General features: G+C 40.5%; 1 protein-coding gene across 2 annotated transcripts in view; it reads left to right on the top strand.

The window, feature by feature from the left end:
• The window catches only part of SPAG16 (sperm associated antigen 16), a 584,427-nt gene that overhangs the window by 248,173 nt on the left and 311,924 nt on the right, over window positions 1-24,330 (top strand). The window lies entirely within an intron of this gene.

The following is a 24,330-nucleotide window of genomic DNA, read 5'->3' as shown; positions in this document are numbered from 1 at the left end:
GGACACTTTCTTTCCAAAATTATTAAAGACTTATTACCTTTCTGGAAGAAGTTCAAGGTTGCGTAACTGACTTTTGTCATTTTTGCACCTTGGACAACTTCAAGTACTAGAAGCTGGGACTTCAAGAGGGCCAACTTTGGCTAACTGAAGGCCAGACTGGGAAAAGCCTCCTGGGATAGGTTACTGGAAGGCAAGGGAGTTCAGGAGGGGTGGGTGGCACTCAAAAGGGAGGTTTTGAAGGCACAAGCCTTGACAATACCTCTAGTTAATAAGGCAGGGAGGCAAAAGAGAGTGCCTCCATGGATGTGAAAGGAGGTGGTAAGAGGGATTAGACGAAAGAGGAACCTCTGTAGGAAATGGGCACTGGGGCAAATAGACAAAAGGGTATTCCAGGAGGAAGAGGCCCATTGCAGAAGAATTCTTCTCAAGGCTAAGACTGATTATGAACTGAGACTTGCAAAGAATATCAAGAGCAACAAAAAGGGCTTCTGACAAAATGTACATAGCAAGAGGAAGGGAGGGACAGGGAGTGGGACCACTTAATGAGGAAGGGGATCTAGTGACTGATGTAAGGGAACAGGCACAGATGCTAAATGACTATTTGTATATTATGGTTGTAAGGGGGGTTTTTTTGTTACCCTCCCAGGGAGCTTTAGTTGTTGAGCAGCATAGAAATACAATAAAATGAAAAATAATACATAATAAATAAATAATAAACAAACTGAGTTTTCATGATACAGTTCTGAAGATTGTTCAAGAGACAAGATGTACAATATCCAGCATTCTTCATCGTGGCCTCTGTGCATCATACATTATGGGTGCTTCGCCTGCGCTGGGAAGATTATGGGTGCTTCGCCTGCACCTGTAGCTGGGAAGATTCAAAAGCTTAACGATTTTAAACCTCTGGTTAGATCAGTCATCCTGACATGGAGCCTTTCAGTTGTTTTACAAGCACTCACCAAACCTCTTTTCGAACCTTTAGCCCAGGGGTCCTCAAACTTTTTGAACAGGGGGCCAGTTGACAGGTGCCAGCGGTGGCCGCAGGCCGCCAAGGCAGTGCCGGCAGGGAGGCATGGGCCAATGTGGGGGTGGGGTGTGCACATGAACACGTGAGGCAAGGTGGGGGGGGGCGCACGGGGCAAGGTGCCATCTTGCTCATGAGGAGATCTTTTCCAAGCGAGTCCAAAACAACCTCCTCGCAAGCAAGCCATGCATGCGCCCAGCGAGAGCAAAACATGTGGGACAGGCTGGTTAAAAGGGCATGGCTTGCTAGATCTGGTCCACGGGCCTTAGTTTGAAGACCCATGCTTTAGCTACTACCAATCTACATCTGTTGTCTTGGAAGACAGCTTTCCTTGTTGCAATCACATCGGCTAGGAAAGTTAGTGAACTTTGTGCTCTCCGTATTGATCTTCCTTACCTTAATTTTCATAAGGAGAAAGCTGTTTTACATACCGATCCTACGTTCCTCCCAAAGGTTGTTTCCCCATTCCATGTCAATCAAGACATTGTTTTACTGGCATTCTTCTCTACTCCATCTACTCCAGTAGAGTGTTCATTACACTCCCTCAACGTTTGTCGCTTCCTTGCTTTTTACCTATCTCAGACTTAACCTTTTCGGAACACAAAGCATCTATTCATCAAGTATTCTGAGCATGACAAAGGCTCCCCGATCAGATCCCAAAGATTCTCTAAATGGATCGTCCAGACCATTGAACTCACTTATCAACTCTCCAAGTTAGAGTTGCCTGTAATGCCCAGAGGCCATTCCACAGGAGCTGTTGGGGTGTCTTCTGCCTTCTCCACTGGCATTCTGCTGCATGACATTTTCAAGGCGGCCACCTGGACTACCCCTTGCACATTTGGCAAGCATTATTGCCTAGATGTTCATGCCAGACAGGACTGCTCCTTTGGTCACGCAATCCTCTCTTCAGTTCTTCAGTGATGACACTGTCCCTCCTCCGGTGTGGTAAGCTTACTAATCACCCATAATGTGTGATGCACTGAGGCCACGACGAAGAAAGTCAGGTTGTTCACCTGTAACTGCCGTTCTTTGAGTGGCCATCTGTGCATTCACACAACCCACCTGCCGGCCCCACTTGGTGTCGGTGACTGGGTTTACAGTACTGTTTTTTCTTTGACTACAGTTCCATGTGTTATATACTTACCTTGTGTGTCTCCTTGAACACACTTTGATCTGACATAAATGTGTAATAATTATCAGTTCCGCTTGGGGGCGAACGGTCGGTCTTCAGTAGACTGGGGAAATGATGGGCACTCCGCCTCCTTATACTGTGAGGGGAGGGGAGGGGAGGGGTGCGGAGTTCCTGCCAAAACCGTTAAGCTTTTGGATCTTCCAGGCTACAGGCACTGCGCAGGCACAGCACCCATATGTGTGAATGCATAGATGGCCACTTGAAGAACGACAGTTACAGGTGAGCAACCTGCCTATTCCAGTAAGCTAATATCCTAGTCTTAGGGTAGGAGTAAGAAATTGTAGATCTGTATACGTTTTGTTTTACAACTCCTATCGGCCCTACCTGCCATGGCCAACTCCCATGGCCAACTCATGGGAGTTTGTGGATGAAGCATCTGGAGGTTCACTAGTTGCCCATCCCTATTTTGGAGGCATGTCTTCCACATCTTATGTAAATTTCCCAGTGTGGGAACCACGATATATCTTGTCCTCCAGCATTAAACATCCAGCATTTAATTGATTCAAAAGAGCAAGGGTGCAGTGACCATGTTAGATACTGCCCAGGTGCATTTTCAGAATACAGAAATGACATTAATGGGTGGAAAAATGTGAAACTGAGCAAAATAAAAATTGACGGAAGAGCTCCAGCATTGTTTTCTTTTCTGCAGTTGCTTAGCGACTTTTCAAATAGAGAGGAAGCACCATGAATGCATTTTCTTATATTATTATTATTATTATTATTATTATTATTATTATTATTGTTATAACATTTCTATGCCGCCCCTTGCCGAAACCTCGGGGCGGCTTACAACATGATAAAATACATTGAAATACAATAGTACATAATAAATTACCATTAAATACAAAAATACAAAAAATACATTGATTTACAAATATAAAATTAAAATTATCAGTATAAAATAAAAATATAGGAGGAGAAAGAGAAGGAAGAAGAAGTTGCCCTGGCCAGATCATATGTTTTAACAATTGAAATGATGTTTAAATAAAAAGGTCTTTACCTGGTGCCGAAAAACCAGTAACGACAGTGCCAGGCGGACCTCTTTGGGGAGTGAATTCCATAGGTTGGGCGCCACCGCAGAGAAAGCCCTCCTCCGGGTACTTACTCTCCTAATTTCTTTCATGGAGGGTTCCCGGAGAAGGGACTCTCCCGCAGATCTCAAAGGGCGGTCGGGCATATACGGACGTAAGCGCTCGTTCAGGTAGCCAGGACCCAAGCCGTTTAGGGCTTTATAGGTCATAATCATAGGTCATAATATTTTTGTGCTTGTTTTTCTGTCCTAATGTTAGCAGAAGGGAGGGAGGGTCATATATATCCTTTCCTCCTGGACCAAAAAGTAAACAGCACATTCTTTTTACAACCACTGTGCTATTAATTTATCCATCTCTGTTACCAGCTGAAAACAGGAATCCAATACCTATTGTTGCAAGTTTTGTTCCTTCTTCTCTTCCTCCTTCCTATAGAATCAAACTATTCTTGCAAGCTGTTTAGACCAATTATATTTTGTCGCCTCATGAGTCCTCCCCACTGTGTCACCTCTTGCTTGACATAGATATTCTAGTGCCAGTACAAATACAGACTGATATAGCTAACAGCAGGATTAAATGAAGTAAAAGGCTTGCAGTATTTTTGTGGTCAGAAAATGGTGGCCCAAAGTAGCAACCTGAAAAATACTGGGAGTTGAATGGTAATTTAGAGGAGCAAAGCCCTGGGAAAAAAATGTTTCTGAAAGAGATGAGAAGGTCCATTTAATGCTTAATCAAAAAGGCTGTTGACCTAGAAAAGAAACCATGACTGCAGCTCCAATTAGAGATTTTAAAAGGATACTACTGGAGGTCAATGCATAAAAGGTTTTCCTCAGATAGAGCTTTCTCAGCTTCCCCCACATGTCATTGTATGTTGAACTGATGCCCTTGGCATAAGAAATAGCAAAAGAACTAATAATCCATTACTTTTACATCAGAAATTTCATACATAGGGAAAATGAAAAAATAAATATACTTGTATTTCTCCCCTTCAAAATTGGCTAGGAAGCCAAGCACTTTAAAAGTGTATGCAAGAGTTATCTTTTTAAATACTGTTGTTTAAAAAACCAAGAATTCTTGTTGTATTAATGTAGGCATTTCAATTATCTTTTTGAGCAGTTATTAAATATTGGTAGTAAGGAGTTATGTTTGCTGTCTGGCTACATGTTCACTTAATTTCTAACACTTGCTTTTCTATCAGAAATAGACCTCCAAAGAGGCTCAGAACACAAGATTGAAAAAGGTCAAACTGTTGGGATTAAATGATACCAGTTCTTTAATTACAATAGGAGTGGAGATGGAGGTGTTGCCTATTTTTAGTTTGCCTATTACCGTGTTGGGGTCATTCCTTAACTTCTCGAGATACATGCTGTGGATTTAATCTGCATCCTGTCATTCTGTAAATCTGCTTTTGGCATATTTGAAACCAGTTCATGTTGTCCTCTCTGCTGCCTGCCAGGCCATTTCACTAGGTTGCTAAGCTCTGCCCCCAGTCTTACCTGCTCAAGGACAATTTCCATCTTCAGAATGCTGATCCCCTCATGCCTTTGATATACCAGTAGCATAAGCATCCTCTAGTAGTATGTCAATGGTGTAATAGTGTATTTTGGAAATTTTAATGGGTGTTGTTACATTAATAATATTTATTTATTTATTTATTGATGGACTTATTATCTGCTTAATCAGCCCAAAGCTCCCCTTTATGAACTGTTGTAAACCCCCCAAAGAGTTCACATTAGTATACTATATAGTATAACATATACTATATTGGATAGAATAGAAATGCCCTAAATAAAGTATCATAATTTGTTTTCAGACTGTTTAACAGAGTTCCAGCTCTAAATATAAACAGATATTTGAAAATCTTCATTTTGATATTAGTATTAGTTCAGATTAACTTGTTCACATATTTGTTTCAGTCCTGCACAGCTTGACCCTATTGTCATTTGTTCACCATTCAAGAATTTCTAGAACTATGTGTCCAGAATATATGAACAGAATATGCAAGACTGAAATATATATTCTTCCACAAATTTACATTGTGATTTTCTGTTTTACCCTGTGGACATAAGAAAGTCTACCTGATGAGTTGTTCACCTGCAAATTTAATTGGAAAGAACAAGATGCCAGTGATTAGTTTTATTGCCAAAGGGATGGAAACTGGCAGTTTGAATTAAGAAATTTGTTTTGGCAAGCAACATTTATATGCAACTCTCCTTTCCATTTCTTTCCTACAGAATGCACTACTACTACTACTAATTTGTCTTACCTATCTGCACCAGAAAACATAAACATTTTAAACAGATGCAAATATGATACACAACATATGCACATATTGACCTGTATCTTGTGACACAACAGGCCTTGGTGGATTGTGACCTTGTTTTTTACAGAGCAGATTGCCATGATGCCTGAATCTGGCATGATGGCTTCTTGTGGCTGGTGCTGAAGCATTTTTTTTAACAGAGATGCTTGCCAAGAGCAGCAGAACACCCCTCTGCTTCCTGTCTTATGATCTTACTAACCACACTTCAGGCTGGCAACACCTCCATTTCTGTTGGTTATTGGTGCTCACTCTGTGCAAATCAAATGATCTTTACACAGTTCCACACATATCCTAATTTATGAAAAAAATAAAAATTGGAATGGTATACAAGCTTATTTGAGTGGAAAAAAGAGACTAAAACACACATTTCTGCCCCCCCCATATTATTAATGCTAATTTGCATAAATACCCATCAATTTGGATGTGAAATGAATTTGTTATCAATTATTCACTAGCTTGCATGATCAAGGTATTCATGGAAGTCTAAACAAGCTGAGACTACAGGAAAGAACTCAGGATAATCAGAAAAATATACAAAGTTGGGTTGGATCGGAACCCATTTTGGGCAATCAAACAGGAGCTTTCATTTTTTCAAGTGGCCCTGTTCAGATATTGTAACAATCCTTCTAGTATTGCAGGCCTCATAGATATCTATTTTTAGAATTGCTAGGATAACTTTGTTGATCTTCAGATTGTGATAATAGGCTTTAAACATAACTGACAGTTGCCCTCAGGACCAAGTTAAAAGCTAGACTAATGTGAGTGTAGAAAACTAATGTAGATAACCTGTAGCTCAAGGGTGCTTCTATCAATAATACATCAGCAAAAAAAGAAAGGCTACAGAAGGTGATACCTTGCTATGGATCTATGTATGTGTATGGCATTTTTATGGTTCTGAACCATCACAATCTGAAGCGATCTAATTCCCATCTCTTCCTGAGTAATATATTATTATATTACCTTATTACCCTATAAATATTATGGGCATTTCATCTTAGATAGGGGAGTCTTTGGAAAGCTGAAGAATATTCTGGCAGTGTATCAACATAGGAGCAGCTCTTTCAGCTAGGATTATGGAGGCAAACCTACAGTTTGATTCATAGGCACATTTTGTGGTTAGGCAGAAGAGGACCTTTCTAGTGGACACATTCAGGTTGTGGCACTCCCTCCGCGGGAAGATTCATTCCCTCTCTACCATATTTTGACCAGCTGGCAAAGACCTCTTTCTTTAAGAAGAACTTTGTCCTCTACTTTTGGGTCCAGTGCAGATTTTATTTGCTCTCTATTAGCCTGTAATTGTTATATTTTAATTGTATGTTAATGTAAAATGCTATTGTTCTGATCAGTTTTAATTGTAAGCTGCTTTAATTGTCATTTTTGATAGAAATGCAGGGACAATTTAAAACAATAAGTCATAAACCTCAATAATTCCAGGTGGGAAATTAACACTGCACCTGGAATGATGGAGGTTGTAGCTAGCACACCCTTGCTCCAAGCTGGAGGAAAAAAAACCACTGCACTGTCAAAATATTGTTCATGTCATCTTAATTTTTCAGAGAAACTCAGGTGAAGGAACATTCAAGAAAAAACAGCACCACTGGGATTGCTGCCACCTATTACCCCAACCTCAACCACAATGAACACAGGGTCTAAGAGCAACATGTTGGTAGGGTAGTGTGTGAGTAGAACTAGAGGAAGTGCCCTGCTCAGAGTGGGATATGCTGCCTTTTCTGAATGCTCTGTTTATCTGTGAGAGCACCCCAGATTGCTTTCTAGTATTTATTTATTTATTTTAAAAAATTGTAGGCCATCCATTACTGTTGTCTCTGGACGTCTTACAACATTATTTCAGACTTCAATAAAATAAGATAAATTAACTATTCCACACTGAGCATCATTTAAAATAAATTAAATAAGTCATTTATTAGTATCTCTATTCTACCTCACTTCCCAGTTGACCCTGGAGCCTAACAGGATTGGATCACTAAGCAGGGAACCACCAAATCTAATTATTTGCTTAGAGGATTTCAGGTTGTACTGACTGTAATTATGGCTAATGGTAAGAAGGTGATAATGGTTTTTCAGTAGCTCACAAGTATCGCAAAATCATGGTTACCACCTTAGAAATTGTAGTTTATCAAGAAAGAATTCCTACTTTACAGTGTATGATTTGTATGAGTAATCAAACGTTGATTTTTTACGTAGTTTTGTTTTAGCACTATTTAGTTTTGTAATCTCCTTCATGGATCACTGCCTTGTCGTGGTGAAGGGGCTTGCATAGCTCAATGAAGCTATGAGCTATACCGTGCAGGGCCACCCAAGATGGACAGGTCACAGCAGAATGCTCTGACAAAACGTGATCCACTGGAGAAGGAAATGGCAACCCACTCCAGTATCATTGCCATGAAAACCCCATGGGCAGTAGCAAAAGGCAAAAAGATATGATGCCGGAAGATGAGCTCCTCAGGTTGGAAGGTGCCCAAAATGCTACTGGGGAAGAGCAGAGGGCTAGTACTAGGAGCGCCAGAAAGAATGAAGCGACTGGATCAAAGCTGAAAGGACACTCAGTTGCAGATGTATCTGGTGGTGAAAGGAGAGTCCGATGCTGCAAAGATCCATACTCCATAGGAACCTGGAATGTAAGATCCATGAATCAAGGCAAGCTGGATGTGGTCAAACAAGAGAGGACAAGACTGAGCATCGACATCTTAGGAATCAGTGAACTAAAATGGACAGGAATGGGTGAATTTAATTCAGATGACCATCAGGTATACTACTGCGGGCAAGAATCCCTCAGAAGAAATGGAGTAGCCTTCACAGTCAATAAAAGAGTAGGAAAAGCAGTACTGGGATACAATCTCCAAAATGACAGAATGATCTCAGTTCGAATCCAAGGCAAACCATTCAACATCACAGTAGTCCAAGTCTCTTCAGCACCACTGTAGTACATTCATTCAACATCACAGTAGTCCAGCCTCTTCAGCAGCACTGGTGCTGAAGAGGCTGAAGTTGACCAGTTCTATGAAGGCCTATAACACTTTCTAGAATTGCCACCAAAAAATGATGTCCTTATCTTCATGAGGGATTGGAATGCTAAAGTAGGAAGCCAAAAGATAACCTGAATAACAGGCAAGTTTGGCCTTGGAGTACAAAATGAAGCAGGGCACAGGCTGGTAGAATTTTGTCAAGAGAATACGATGGTCATAGCAAACACTCTTTTCCAACAACCCAAGAGACAACTCTACACATGGACATCACCGGACGGTCAACACAGAAATCAGATTGACTATGTGCTCTGCAGGCAAAGATGGAGAAGCTCTATGCAGTCAGTAAAAACTAGACCAGGGGCTGACTGTGGTTCTGATCATGAGCTCCTTGTTGCAAAATTTAGGCTTAAATTGAAGAAAGTAGGGAAAAGCACTAGGCCACTCAGGTATGACCTAAATCATATCCCTGATGAATATACAGTAGAGGTGACAAATAGATTTAAGGAATTAGATCTGATAGACAGAGTGCCTGAAGAACTATGGACGGAGGTTTGCAACATTGTACAAGAGGTAGCAACTAAAACCATCCCAAAGAAAAATAAATGCAAGAAAGCAAAATGGCTGTCTGAGGAAGCTTTACAAATAGCTGAGGAAAGAAGGGAAGCGAAAGGCAAAGGAGAAAGAGAACGATACACCCAACTGAATGCAGAATTCCAGAGAATTGCTAGAAGAGATAAGAATGCCTTCTTAAATGAACAGTACAAAGAAATAGAAGAAAACAATAGAATAAGGGGGTGCAGAGATCTCTTCCAGAAAATTGGAGATATGAAGGGAACGTTTCATGCAAAGATGGGCATGATAAAGGACCAAAATGGGAGGGATCTAACAGAGGCAGAAGAGATTAAGAAGAGGTGGCAAGATTGCACAGAAGAACTATACAAGAAAGATCTTGATATCCCTGATAACCACGATGGGATGGTCACTGACCTGGAGCCAGACATTCTGGAATGTGAAGTCAAATGGGCCTTAGGAAGTCTGAGCAACAACAGAGCTAGTGGAGGTGACAGTATTCCAGCTGAGCTATTCAAAATCTTAAAAGACGATGCCGTAAAAGTGCTACACTCAATATGCCAGCAAATTTGGAAGACTCAAGAGTGGCCACAGGATTGGAAAAGGTCAGTTTACATTCCCATCCCAAAGAAGGGCAATGCCAAAGAATGTTCAAACTATCGCACCACTGCACTCATTTCACATGCTAGCAAAGTGATGCTCAAAATCCTACAAGCGAGGCTCCAGCAGTATGTGGACCAAGAACTACCAGAAGTACAGGCAGGATTTTGAAGAGGCAGAGAAACTGCAGATCAGATTGCCAACATATGCTGTATCATGGAGAAAGCTAGGGAGTTCCAGCAAAACATCTACTTCTGTTTCATTGACTCTGCTAAAGCCTTTGATTGTGTGGATCACAACAAATTGTGGCAAGTTCTTAAAGAGATGGGAGTACCAGACCATCTTATTTCTCTTGTGAGAAACCTGTATGTGGATCAAGAAGCAACAGTGAGAACTGGACATGGAACCACTGATTGGTTCAAAATTGAGGAAGGAGTTTGGCAAGGCTGTATACTGTCACCCTGCCTGTTTAACTTATACGCAGAGCACATCATGAGAAAGGTGGGGCTAGATGAATCACCAGTTGGAATTAAGATTCTGGAAGAAATATCAACAACCTCAGATATGCAGATGATACCACTCTAGTGGCAGAAAGTGAAGAGGAACTAAAGAGCCTCTTGATGCGGGTGAAGGAGGAGAGTGCAAAAGTTGGTTTGAAACTCAACATTAAGAAAACTAAGATCATGGCATCCGGTCCTCTCATTTCCTGGCAAATAGAAGGGGAAGAAATGAAGGTAGTGACAGATTTTATTTTCCTGGGCTCCAAGATCATCCCAGATGGGGACTGCAGCCAAGAAATTCAAAGACACTTGCTCCTGGGGAGGAAAGCTATGGCAAATCTAGACAGCATACTAAAAAGCAGAGACGTCACCCTGCCAACAGAAGTTCATATAGTCAAGGCTATGGTTTTCCCAGTTGCAATGTATGGCTGTGAAAGCTGGACCATAAGGAAGGCTGAGCGCCGAAGTATTGAGGCCTTTGGATTGTGGTGCTGGAGGAGACTCCTGTGATCCCTTGGACTGTAAGGTGATCAAACTGGTCAGTCCTAGAGGAGATCAACCCTGACTGCTCTTTAGAAGGCCAGATAGTGAAGATGAAACTCAAATACTTTGGCCACCTAATGCGAAGGAAGGACTAATGCTGGGAACAATAGATGGCAAGAGAAGAAGGGGACGGCAGAGGATGAGGTGGCTAGAGGAAGTCACTGATGCAGTTGGTGTGACCTTAAGTGGACTCCGGGGGATGATGGAGGACAGGAAGGCCTGGAGGAATGTTGTCCATGGGGTGGTGATGGGTCGGACACGACTTTGCAACTAACAACAACAACAGTTTTGTAATGACTTTTATTTAGTTTTGTAATGGCTTTTTTACCTTTTTTTTTTTTTTTTTTTAGCAAATAAGGTAATATATAAATGTGAAAAATAAAAATGGCATTTTGTATGTGTGGTACAACTTTCTTGAGGTATAGTGCAGTCATATGTCTTGTGAAATACTACGAGGATTCTTGGTCATGTAAATACTCCTGACAGTTGATAATACCAATGTTCTATTTACTGACAAAAGGTGATTTTTTTTGAAAGGCAGCATCCTGTTAAAAAATCTGCAAGTATATGAGCATGATGACAGCTTAGAATGACAGCATCTTTGTATGATAAGAAGGTTTCATGCTGCAGAACCTCTTCAGTCAAAAATGAGATATAAAAACTCTGGGTAATCTAAAACTGACATCATCAGATGCTTGAGTAGCAAAAATGGATTAGTGGTGATTTTGTTATCCCTTCCCAGAGAATACTAAACTGAGGGTCTTTCTCTTATGAGACAGAATCAGGAATTTTGCAAGGGAGAAGTAAGATGTTAAAGATCATATCAGAACAGGAACTCACAGAATTGAATGGAAAATTACTGAACTACAGATACTAAGGTACATATCTGAACTTGAATTTACAGACTTGTTTGTAGGAAATTTGACTATTATTGCCTCTCTTATGGCACTTGCTATATTTTCATCTTGCACTTTCTCCACAATTCTCCCCACCAATATTATCCTTACGATAATACTGTAACACACATTAAAGTGAGAGAGAAGATATACAGTTAGATGAAAGATTATTTTCTCACTAAAAGGTTTAATTTTGTTAAAGCTGAGCAGCTAGACTTTTGTACTACCATGGAGTATATTGCAGAAGTCAATAAGAAACCATGCTGTCAAGGTGGATCTTCCTTTTTAAGGGCTAATTACTAGAAGCATCTGAGGCTACTCCACTGATCCATCCTCGTAGCCTAAAGCTATAACTTCAGATTAATATTAGTTCCTCCCCTATTCGCCTTCAGCTTACTCACCAAACTTTCCTACAACATTTAAAATTTTACATTTTAAATAACCATTTGAATCTGTCTGATTATCAGCAACTGCCTGACTAATCTCTGGACCCCATGGCCTTGGCATTCCAGATGTGGATTCTGCCTTCACCTCTTTATCTGACTAAAAATCTGATTCTATAACCTTTGAAGTCTCTCTTATAGGAGGAATGGGCCCAGTCCCTACAACTGTGGCCCTCCAGATGTTGTTGTACTGCAGTTCATCAGCTGTAGCCCGCATGACCAATGGTAGGGATGATGTGTGTTGCCTTCCACAACATTCGGAGACTCCCAAATATCCCAGCTGTGCTCTAACCGAAGCACAAAATGAATGCTACATTTTGTGTTTCCTTTCTGCTTTTTTCTCCCTAGTCACAATATAATTAGTTTTCAGTTGTTGGAAATGTCTGACTCAACATGCAGATTTATTCCATGTATTGGAGTAGTGCAAGTCCCAAAATTTGAACACACACACACACACACACACACACAGTGACTTAGAGGAGCTCCTCAAAGAGCTAGATGCATTCAAATCTCCAGGACCTGACAGCCTGCATCCTTGAGTATTAAAGGAACTGGCACAAGAGCTCTCTGAGCTACTATAATATTTGAGAAATCTTGGCTAACAGGGGAAGTGTCAAATGACTGGAAGAGTGCTGTAGTGGTCCCCATCTACATGGAAGGGAAGAAAGACAAACCAGGGAACTATAGACCAGTTATTCTGACTTCAGTCCCTGGGAAAGTACTGGAGCAAATCAGTAAAAAGGCAGTCTGTATGCACCTTGAAGAAAATGTAGCGATAGGCAGAAGCCAACATAAATTTCTTAAAAATAATTCAAACCAAATTAACCTAATCTCATTCTTTGACTGGTTTACCACCCAGATGGATAGAGGGAATGCAGTAAACATTTATCTAGACTTTAATCAAGACTTTGACAAAGTGCTTTATGACATTCTAATAAATAAAATAACAAAATGTGGGCTCAACAGAACTACTACTGGGTAGATCCGCAACTGGCTTCAAAATAGATCACAGAGTGTGACTATCAATGGTAGTTTCTCAGCCTGCAGAGAAGTCACTAGTGGGGTACCAAGGGCCCAATACAAGATGAGGAATATTTGGCTCAACAGCAATGAGAATGAAAGGGACCTTGGCATTGTTATAGAAAACAAACTAAATATAAGTCAGCAATGTGATGCAGCCAAAAAAACCAAAAAGGCAAACTCTATTTGGGGATGCATAAATATATGTATCAGAAATAAAGAAGCACTCATTCTCTACTCTTCATTAGTCAGACCTCACCTGGAATACAATGTTCAGTTTTGGGCACTCAGGTTTAAAAGGATGCCTATAATCTGGCATTAGAGGAGGGCAGCAAAGATGATACAGAACCTGGAAAATAAGTCCTATGATGAGAGGTTGACAATTGGGCCTGTTTAGCCTTGAGAAAAGATGACTACAAGGTTACAGAATAGCACTCTACAATTATCCCAAAGGCTGTCACAAAGAAGAAGGAAAAGACATAGTCTCACTCATTCCAGATTGTAGGACACGGAAGAATGAACTTAAGCTACAGCACACCAGGGAAGAATTTCCTGACTGTGAGAGCAGTACAACAGTGGAACAAGTGAGCAGTTATGTGCTCTTCCACACTAGAGACATTCAAGAAGCAATTGGACAATTACCTGATCAGGATGGTAAAACTGGCATCCTGCACTAGCAGGGAGCTGGACTCAGTGGCCCTTCCTGGCTCCTTCTGACCTGTTTATTGAATCTATAAAAATCTTTCAGATTACTGGTGGATGTCTGAACTTTAATGCTTTAATACTGCAATCTGATATGTATGTGTCTGTTCAGAATTATGCCTCACAGAGTTCAAAAATACTTCCTCTCAGATAAATGTGATAGGGTTGCAGCCAAAGTATACTTTTAAATCACTTGCAAAAAGTTTTTATCAATGGAACAATGCAGGTGCCAATTGTAAGCAAACAAGAACATGGCTGTGATTCAGTTTCACTTTTACTGTCAGTATCAGGTGTATTAATGACCCACAGGCAATTTTAAAGGACCAGAGAATTGCACTTAGTATGAAGTTACCAACTAGGTCCAATGGGGGCCTTTAGGCAAGGTTTAGAACATGTATTTCTTTCCTTTTTGCTGTCAGACTTATTATTTTGGAAAGATATGATTATTATTTCTCTTTTATTTCTCCTTTCAACTTAATGAATGAGTGCAAGAAAACTAATAAAGCCTTTAGTAATAAACAATCTCACAAAACATTCTGGCTTTTCTCCCTTTTCAGTTCTGTAATTGTATACTTTTTGCTGCTATATAGTGGATGCTGACCTTCACATATAACTAGTCACTTCTATGTTACTTATATCGTACAGAATGTCAGAGAAAAAATACTCTCCCCAGCCCTGTGAGATAACCCATTCCAAAATAACATTTTCTAAGACCATTCAGTTATGTACAACCTGATGCTGTAAACCAGGGGTCCTCAAACTTTTCCAACAGGGGGCCAGTTGAAAAGTGCCCACAGTGGGCACGGACTGCCAAGGTGGTGCCAGTGGGGGAGGCGGGGGGGGCGAGGCGGGGGTGGGCACAGGGCGAGGCAGCCGCTTGCTCGAGCAGAAACAAGCAGAAACATGTGCGCACCCCGCAAGCAAGCCACTGCAGGGTGTGCACATGGTGAAGCCCTGGCTTGCTAGTAAGGAGATTGTTTCTCTGTGCGAATCCAAAGCGATCTCTGTGCGAGCAAGCCACTGCCAGGCACACACAGCAAGTGCAAAAACTCTAGGGCAGGTCGGTGAAATGGGCATGGCAGGCCAGATTCAGCCTGCGGGCTATAGTTTCAGGAACCATGCTCTAAACATTCGAAATGGTCAAGCCATGAACAGGCCTTGTTTTAACACATAGTTGTTTATAGGGTATGCGTTTCTTTTTAGATGTGGTGGGAACACAATATGCAGTAAACAGTGTTCCTGTTTTGCTGAAGCTTTGTCTGCTTGACAGAGTAAGGTTTCTGCCTTCGGGGTCCGAATGCAGGAAAAGGTATTTGTGCATGGTAGTGGGGAGATAGTGGCAGCAGGCCTTGTATGGTAGACTTTAAGAACAGAAGCTGTGGATTGCCAGTGCAGTGAAAGAATGTGCACAGGGCACGTGGTCATATGTACAAAGTAGTCTTACCTTAAGAATGCATGAAGAACTCAGTCGTTACCTGCTGTCACAATTCCATGCTACCCCTAAAATTAACATTTTCTCACTCTGTAACAGTTGTCTGTAAAAATTGCTTTGGATTGCATGTTCAGGGCACTGCTTCAGTGGGTGTGTGTTTAATGTGGATTCTATAGAATAATAGAGTTGGAAGGGGCCATGAAGGCTATCGGGCCCAACACCAGGTTACACCATCCCACTCAGGTGGCTGTCCAGTTTCTTTTTCAATATCTCTAGTGTGACATTTCCTGATGTCCAACCTGAATCTAGGTTGTTGCAACTTGAATTGATTATTCCGTGTTCTACACTCTGCCATCAGCAAGAAGAGATCATGACCTTCCTCTTTGTGACAGCCTTTGAGGTACTTAAAGAGGGAGATCATGCCCCCCACAGTCTTCTGTTCTCATGGCTGAACATGCCCAGTTCTCTCAGTCTCTCCCCATAGGGCAGTGTTTCCAAACCCTGGATCATTTTTGCTGTCCTCCTCTGAACCCTTTCTAAATCACCAGCATCTTTCTTAATTCTTAGTGCCCAGATCTGGACACAGTATTCTAGATGAGGTATGACTAGTGAGGAATATAGAGGAACTAGCACTTCTCTTGATTTGGAAGTAATACTTCTGTTAATGCATCCCAAAATAGCATTTGTCCTTTTGGTGACTGCATCACATTGTTGGCTCATATTTAGCCTGTTGTCCAGAATTACTCCAAGATCTTTTTCAGTTCTGTTGAGCCACGTATTCTCCATCTTGTATCGATGCATTTAGTTTCTTTTTCCTAGGTGGAGAACTTGGGCACTTGTCCTTATTGAATCGCATTCTGTTGCTTTCAGCCCAGTGTTCAAGATCTCCCTGGATCTTCATTCTGTCTTCTAGGGTGTTTGCTATTCCACCCACTTTTGTAGTATCTGCAAATATAATTATCTTTCCTTGTACTTGCTTATCTAAATCATTAATAAAGATGTTAAAGAGCACTGGGTCCAGGACTGAACCCTGTGGCACCCCACTAGTTACTTCCGGCCAGTTTGAAAAGGTGCCATTGATAAGCATTCTTTGTGACTGATTTAGCAGCCAATTTTGGATCCACCTAATATTTTTTCTGTCTAGTCCAGTTTTTGCTAATTATCAGAATGTCATGTGGTGGCACATGTTGAAAGCTTTGCTAAAGTCTAGGTAGATTATGTCCACAGTGTTCCCTCTGTCTATTTGAGAGGTTACCCAGTCAAAAAATGAGATTAAATTAGTCTGACATGATTTATTTTTTGATAAATCCATGCTGGCTTCTATTAATCACTGCATTTTCTTCAAGATGCTTGCAGATGGATTTTTAAAAGAATTTGCTCCAGAATTTTTCCAGGGATAGATGTCAGACTAACAGGTTTGTAGTTCCCAGGTTCATCTCCCCCCCATTTTTTTAAAAGTAAGTTTTATTATTATTTTTCTACCAACTAACAAAAAGAAACTAAAAACCATCAATCATCAGAAACATCAGACCTACTGGGTCGGCTCCCCATACTTTTTTTTTTATAGCAGTCCGTAAACATATTTAAATCTATGCATAGTCCCATTTCTCTAGCCAATAATAAAAGGAATTCCAAGTTTGATAGAAGTATGTATCTTCTTTCTCCTTCAGAGACAAAGTCAATCTGTCCATTTCGGCACAGTCCAAGATCTTTTTTAAAATTAGTTCGGCGGTAGGTAGTTCTTCACTCCTCCACTGTTGAGGCAATCCTCTTCACTCTTCCACTGAGGCAATCCTCGCCTCAGTGATTACATGTAGAATCAAATACATTGCTTGTTTGCTAACTTCATCAGGTATAATACCTAAAACTTCAGGTTTAAATATTAAAGGTTTTTGTAACATTCCCTCAAGCCATTTATGTATTTTAGCCCAGTATTTTTTTGCCTTATCACACGCCCACCACATATGATAAAAAGTACCCGGTTTATGTTTGCATTTCCAACATCCATTTGACATATTTGGAAACATCTTAGCTAATCTATTTGGTGATAGATACCATCTATAAAACATTTTATAAAGATTTTCTTTAGGAGGTTGCTAATGTTACTTTAATATTTCTTTCTCACATCTTTTTCCATTTCTGTAGCTCAATATTATATCCAAAATTTTGTGCCCACGTTATCATAGTTTCCTTAACTTGTTCATCTTCCATTCTCATATCCAAAAGAAAATTATACAGTCTTTTAATTATTTTCTCATCTGATTTTAGGACCACTTGGTCAACTGTTGTTAACTCCTTATAAAAACCCCACATTTTATAATCTGTAACATATCTTTATTGTGTTAGAACCTTATGCCACCAAGAGATATTAATTCCCTGCTCTTGTAGTTCTTGGTTTGGTTTCAATCCTCCATCATTATCCAGAATATCATCATATCTCACAATCATATCAAAATTCAATGCATTTGGATATACAAGAGCTTCCATAGGTGAAAGCCATCTTGGTAATTTAGTGTAGTTTTGTCTTTAGTTTTTCCCACACCGACATTAATGACTTTAAATGACATGATTAAAAAAACAACCATGTGCCTTACACTTCTCATACCACATATATGCATGCCAACCCATTTGCAAATCATGCCCTTCAAGATAAAGGATTCTTTTATTTCTTAAAGTTATCCATTCTTTTAGCCATGTTAAGACAGAAGCTTGATAATACAACATCCAATCTGGAAGATCTTTTTTCCCCTGTTTGAAGACAGGGACAACATTAGCCCTTCTCCAGTCATCTGGCACTTCTCCTGTTTTCCAAGATTTTTCAAAGATAATAGCCAGTGGTTTTGAGAGTTCCTCCACTAGCTCATTGATGACTCTGGGATAGAATTCATCGGGCCCTGGAGATTTGAACGTGTTTATTCCATTTAGGCATTCCTTGACCATTTCTCTGTCAATCTTGGGGTGGCCTCTCTCCCTTTCAGCTTGTACTTCCTCTTGATTGCAGATTTCCTTGTGGGAGAAGACTAAGGCGAAATAGGAACTGAGCACCTCTGCCTTTTCCTTGGCACCTGTTATCACTCTGACATCCACTTTAAGTAGCTGGACACCCTTCTCTTTTTCATGTCCTTTGTTCTGAATGTATCTGAAGAAGTTGTTCTTAGCATCCCTTGCTCTTCTCAGCTCATTTCCTGCTTTAGCCTTTCTGATGCTATTTCTGCAATCCCTTGCTATTTGTTTATATTCTTTCTTCATGGCCTGGCCCTACTTCCACTTCCTGTACATGTTTTTTTTTTCTTTCAGGCTGTCACTTAACTTTTTGTGGAGCCACGTGGGCTTCCTTTACTGTCCTCTACACTTTTTTCTTGATGAAATAGTTCGTAGTTGTGTTTGGAGAAACTTCTTTTTCAAGATTTCCCACCCCTCTTGGATGTCTTTCCCCTTAAGGGTGTGTTGCCATGGCATTTCGCTTATCGTTTTATTGCAATAATTAAAGTTGACTTTCTTGAAGTCCAGGATGCTTGTTTGGCTCCAGTTAACCTTTGTCTCCTTTTTAATTGAGAATTAAAGTATTGCATGGTCACTATTCCTCAGAGTTCTCATGGTTGTTATTTTGTCCACCAGGCCATTCCTGTTAGTATTAAATCGAGGATAGCTGATCCTCTCGTACCTTCCTCTACTTTCTGCTGAAGACAGTTGTTGGCAACACATGTCAGGAATCTCTTGAAAGGGCCATGCTTGGCAAAATTTGTCTCCCAGCATATATCAGGGAAATTGAAGTTCCCCCATGATGACTACGTCATTCTTCCTGAAAATGCCAGCAAGTTGCTTTTCAGAGATTGCATCCTTGTCCTCTTTTTGACTGTGGGTGGATGGTAGTATATGCCAATAACTATGTTCTTAGTTTTTTCTCCCTTTAAATTTAGCCAGATGCTTTCAATGGGGCTACTAAGTTCCTCTTCTTGTTTCTCTGTGCAAATATATGTATCTTTCACATACAGTGCAACTCCACCTCCCTTTTTGTCCTTTCTATTTTTCTTGAACAGGTTGTAGCCATCAATTGTAGCGTTCCAGTCATGTGAGTCATCCCACCAAGTTTCCGTTATTCCTATAAGATCATAATTGTCCTCATGGACTATGAGCTCAAGTTTGTGTTGTTTGTTTCGCATACTCTGGGCATTGGTATAGAGACATCAAAGTGCATTCTCGCTGTGCCCTGGATTTCCTTCTATGGGAAACTGGTGTTGGACCCTGCTTGAGGTTTTTATTCTGTTGAAATACTGAAGTCTTTGCCAGATGATGGTATACCGTGCTGCACATCTCCCCCACCCCCACCAATAAGTTCTAGTTTAAAGGTCTCCTGATGAAGTTTTTCATGTGGTGGCTAAACATCTGCTTCCCGCTCTTCGTGAGGTGCAGCCCATCATTTGCCAATAGTCCATCTTCCAGGAAGCTTAGCTTGTGGTCCCAGAATCCAAATCTCTCTTTACGGCACCACCATCCTAGCCGGTCATTCACTCGAAGGCTTTTCCTTTCCCTAACAGTTCCTCTTCCACGTACTGGACGGATTGAGGAGAAGACTATCTGGACCCCAGAGTTTTTTATTTTCCTCCCTAGAACTTTGAACTCTTACATTATTTCAGCAAAGTTTTTCATGACAGTGTCATTAGATCCTACATGAAAGAGAAGGAAGGGGTACTTGTTAGTGGGTCGTATGAGTTGTGTGAACTTGCTGGTTATATCTATAACCTTGGTGCCAGGAAAACAGCATACTTGGTGATTCTCTGGAGCATCACGCCATACATATTTTTCCATCCCACGCAAGAGGGAATTTCCTACAGCTAGCACTCTTCTTAGCACTTTTGTTGCAAACTTTGCTATCTTTTTCCTTGATTGATTGGCCTTTTGTCTCTGGAAAAGAGTTACCCAGTCTCTCGTGTAGTTCTTTCACAGTGGGTTTCCCACACATATCTCCCTCAAGTAGCTTAAAGTGGCTTGAGAGTCCCACTGCTTCCACGGGTGCAGAGTGTTTTCTAGGTCTTCTGCATCTTTTCCCCTCCCTTCAGGGTTCTCTTCTGCCACCTTGGCTTGCTGTTGTGCTTTTTGCTTCTGGACTACATTTACTTGTTGCAGCTCCTCCACTCTGTCCATAATCTCTTCATATTCTTTTATTGCATGTCATCCAGAACACTGGACACTCGCTAATCCAGTGCTCTCACCTTGTCCTGTAACAGGGGTACTAGTGTGCAGTTGTTGCAGGCCACCACTGTGGAGTCTCCTTGGTGCACTGTTTGTGCCACCATGTGTAGGCAAGGAATTAAGATGAAATAAAGAAGAGAAACAAAAAAAGGGGGGGGGGAATGTTAGGGACCTCCCCATTGATCTCCCTTACTGAATGCCTCTGCCAAACTCCTGTTCACTCACTCTGGTCACTCACTCCCTGGGAGCTTGGCTGCTTATATCCCAGAGGCCCTAGACCAGCTGGGATATAATCCCCATATCTCTAGAGAAAAAATTAACCAAGTAGGCTGCCAAATGTTGAGCTTTACAGAACCCTGGATATTTTTTTCCATCAGTTATTAAGAGTTTGGCAGTATGTGGTATGCATCCAACAATGCTTTATATCAGTAAGATATTCAAACTTCAGTAAATCTTGCTCTATTGGGAAAATTGTACTATTCCTTCTGACCTGATCTGACATTTCCTGAATTATTTTAACTTGTTTCTAATAGTTACAAAATGTAAGGGGAGGAGGTACACCTGTTAACAAACAAGCAAACATGTACAGTGATTAATACCATGGGTGTGATTCAGGCTTCCTAGGAGCAGAATTTTGCCAATGGGATACTCTGCTGAAGGAAGTGAGTGAAGAAACTGTATGTGTTAATTTCTCTCCCCCTGTAGTTCAACAAGCCATCCGTGGGAGATTTCCTGCTGGTCCATGGGGAGCTGCATCCCATTCTCCACAGATTGGCATGGGGGCTGGTCATGCTCCACAACCTCTTCTTTGGTTGGCATCGTGATTGTGGGGGGTGCACCAGTGGCACGGGGTGGAGGGCAGGGAGTGGAGAGACAGCTCGGTGGGAGCCATGCTGTACCAATTTCGGTATTTTGTTCTTCTGTTGGCATTTTTGGTTGCTCTGTTTCTGGTTGTTTTGGAGAATTTTCACCTTCCTTCTGTCCTTCCTTCCTTCCTTTTGATATTTTGGTATTTTTTGATATATTGGAAACTAATGCACATAATACTGCACTGTGTATATGGTGCTTTTTGTTTCTAGTTCAGTGGTCCCCAAGGTGGTTTTCCTGTTTTCCAGTCCCAAGCTGTGGAAAGGTTGAAAACCACTGTTCTAGAGCACCTACAGCCCGCTGGAGCATCTTTTCTGGAAGCAAAGGGAGCTATGGGGGAAGGGGAATTGGGTCAAAGGCCTTTTCCTCTTCTACAAGGAAAACTTCTCTGAATCCAAGTTTATTTTGCAAATGGAAGAAAACCTTCTGTTTCTTTTTGGATCCAAGTCCTTTGGAATATCTGTAAGGGATAACATTGTTCCTGGGGCATATGGAACAGCACTTTTCTTACAAAGAAAATAGATTATCATATCAGTCTTAAACTGAATAATGTGGAACCATTACAAAACAGCACTCCATCTTTGTGCAAAACTGGTGAATTTCAATCTGTTTTTATCATTTTTATTTGAGAAAACATTCGCTGATATTTAATCACTAATTTTCTAGTCAAAGCTGTTTGATGCAACTAACAGAGTATTAGAATACAGTGATTGATTCAGAAAAGTTCATCTACAAGAAGAACCACCACACCTAACATTCTAGATTTTGGCTGGAAATGTGATTTAGAGATCACAGCTGAATATGAGCAAGAGTTCCTGAAACTGCCATCACAACTTCAATTGTTAATTCTCTGCACAAGTGCTGTTTGGGAGAATTGTTTCTTGGTGCTAAAGAACAATAGACTGGCAAGTCCCTTTAGATTCATTTTTTGCCATTAGTTTGGGCTGTTGTTTAAGAAATACTGGCCCAGATGCCCTATGAGTATGAACTAGCTGTAATGACTCCATCCCTTTAGAAGTAACACAAGGTCCAGAACATAGTCAAAGGGCAGCAAGGGAGAACTGAAATTTGAACAGTATTAAAACAATTCCCTAACTACTGAGCATAACTACTGAGCTCTAGCTTCCTCCACTTGAAGCTTGCTAAGTGCCTACTAATCTTTTTAAATATATATATCATACAGCCATTAAAAAAGGAATAATATACAAAAAACAAGAGAATGAAAAATGAACATAAGAAGAACTCTAGCATAGAATTTCAACAAATAACCTAATCATGAGAAAGCAAAAGTTTCTGTCTCCCCTAGCTAAGTATTTACTACTCTTAAGTACTACGACAATTGAAATTCTATAGTGCAAGTGGAGACCCAAAAATAGTATCCTCCTTCCTGTATTTCCTCTGACCATGGTTCCTTTTCCATTTATAATTCCTTCAGCCCAAAAACCTATTGGGACAAGCATATTTGTGCGTTACCTGATCCCAATCATCCTTGCCCCATCCCTGATATATATACTGCCTATATAGTGCTTATATACTGCTTCCTGCTGGGGATACTTCCCAGTGGCATAACGGATTTATAAGCCTTACTTTCAGCAGTTTCTGATGCAAACTGTAGTTGAAATACCCCTATTCTTCTTCTTCTTTTGGCAAAAGGAAGGGGGTCTCACCTGTTAGCAGAGACTCTCTTCTACCCTATGGCCTTCTGATTTGCAACCTGTAGTGTCTGCAGATAGACAAATATGTGTCAGTGTTAAAATAAGCTCTTTGCATTACAGTTTGGTTAAAGCACTATACTTGGACGCCATTGTGTTATATATGTGGTAAACAGCTTGCAATTTCTAACAATGCAAATGACCCTAAGACAATTTTAGAAAACTTTCAGGAAATGAGGGTGGCATAATGTGTGACTGCTGGAAGCATGCATTTCTTATTTTTAGACAGCAAAGAAGCAAGTGCTCTTATAGTGCTATTACCTAGAGGGTTCAGCTAGAAATTGAAATGATAGTGGTCAAGCATCAGGGAAGAAGGCTAATAGCATTTCACCTTATATATCAGCAAATTCATCAGTTCAGTCTGGCCAATGACAAAGTGGAGCAAATTGCAGAAATCAAGGAGAACATTTGATCTTGAGAAATTTCAAAAACCAAAAGTTTTGGTTTTAAAACCAAGAATATAAGTATTTTAAGAATACTGCTGTTAAAAAGAATTTGTGCTGTAACTGACACCCTACTCTTTTAATGTCTGTTTTACCTTGTTCTGCTTGTAATTTTGCTGTATTCTTATATTATAATTTATTATATTTCTTATTCTTATAATATATTTTCTTATATTATTGTAAGCCATATTGGGTAATAGTGGTAATAAATGATCATATTCTCTTGAAGAGGTGTGGACTCTTGGGCCAAACATGTGAATTAGATGTCCATTGGAAACTTCCATCCATTCTATGTTCTACTAGTAATAAGTTTTCAGGGAAGAAGGGTGGCTTTTTCCTGTTTCCTATTCCTTCTGTGATGTATTTTAAGTTAGAAGGACCTCTGAACCTGCCTGCTATGGATAGGCATTGGAGCCAAGAGGCATGTGGATCCAGTTAATCCACTTCCTCGCTTACTATCCTGGTGTGGTGCTTTCTGCAATGTCTGCATGGGCTCAGAGAAGAAAACCTGTCTTCAGCCTCAGAGGAGATTTACAGTGTAAGATTCCTCTCTTAATATATGGCATTTATAGAGCATGTTGTGTTGTTTAAAGTGTTTTACATAAATTATCACAGGTCAGCATTCTTATCCACTCACTGGAAATGAGCTGGGTTATGGTCTGTAACTATGTACTAATTTCCCCACCATTGGTTCCATCACACTGTTTTCTCCAAGGTTGTGTTGTGTTTTGTTCTGTTTATATATTTTGAGCATTGTTTTGAAAGGGATGCATGAATGGACACGTTCTACTATAGACTAAAGTACATTTGAGCATGCTTTAAAAATGCATGCAGTATTTTGGGCTTATTTTTCAA

Source organism: Varanus komodoensis, unplaced genomic scaffold (genome assembly GCF_004798865.1).
Source record: "Varanus komodoensis strain SLA01 unplaced genomic scaffold, ASM479886v1 scaffold23, whole genome shotgun sequence".
NCBI lineage: Eukaryota > Metazoa > Chordata > Lepidosauria > Squamata > Varanidae > Varanus > Varanus komodoensis.
Note: the sequence above shows the minus strand (reverse complement) of the source record. Positions and strands in the feature narration are given on the sequence as shown.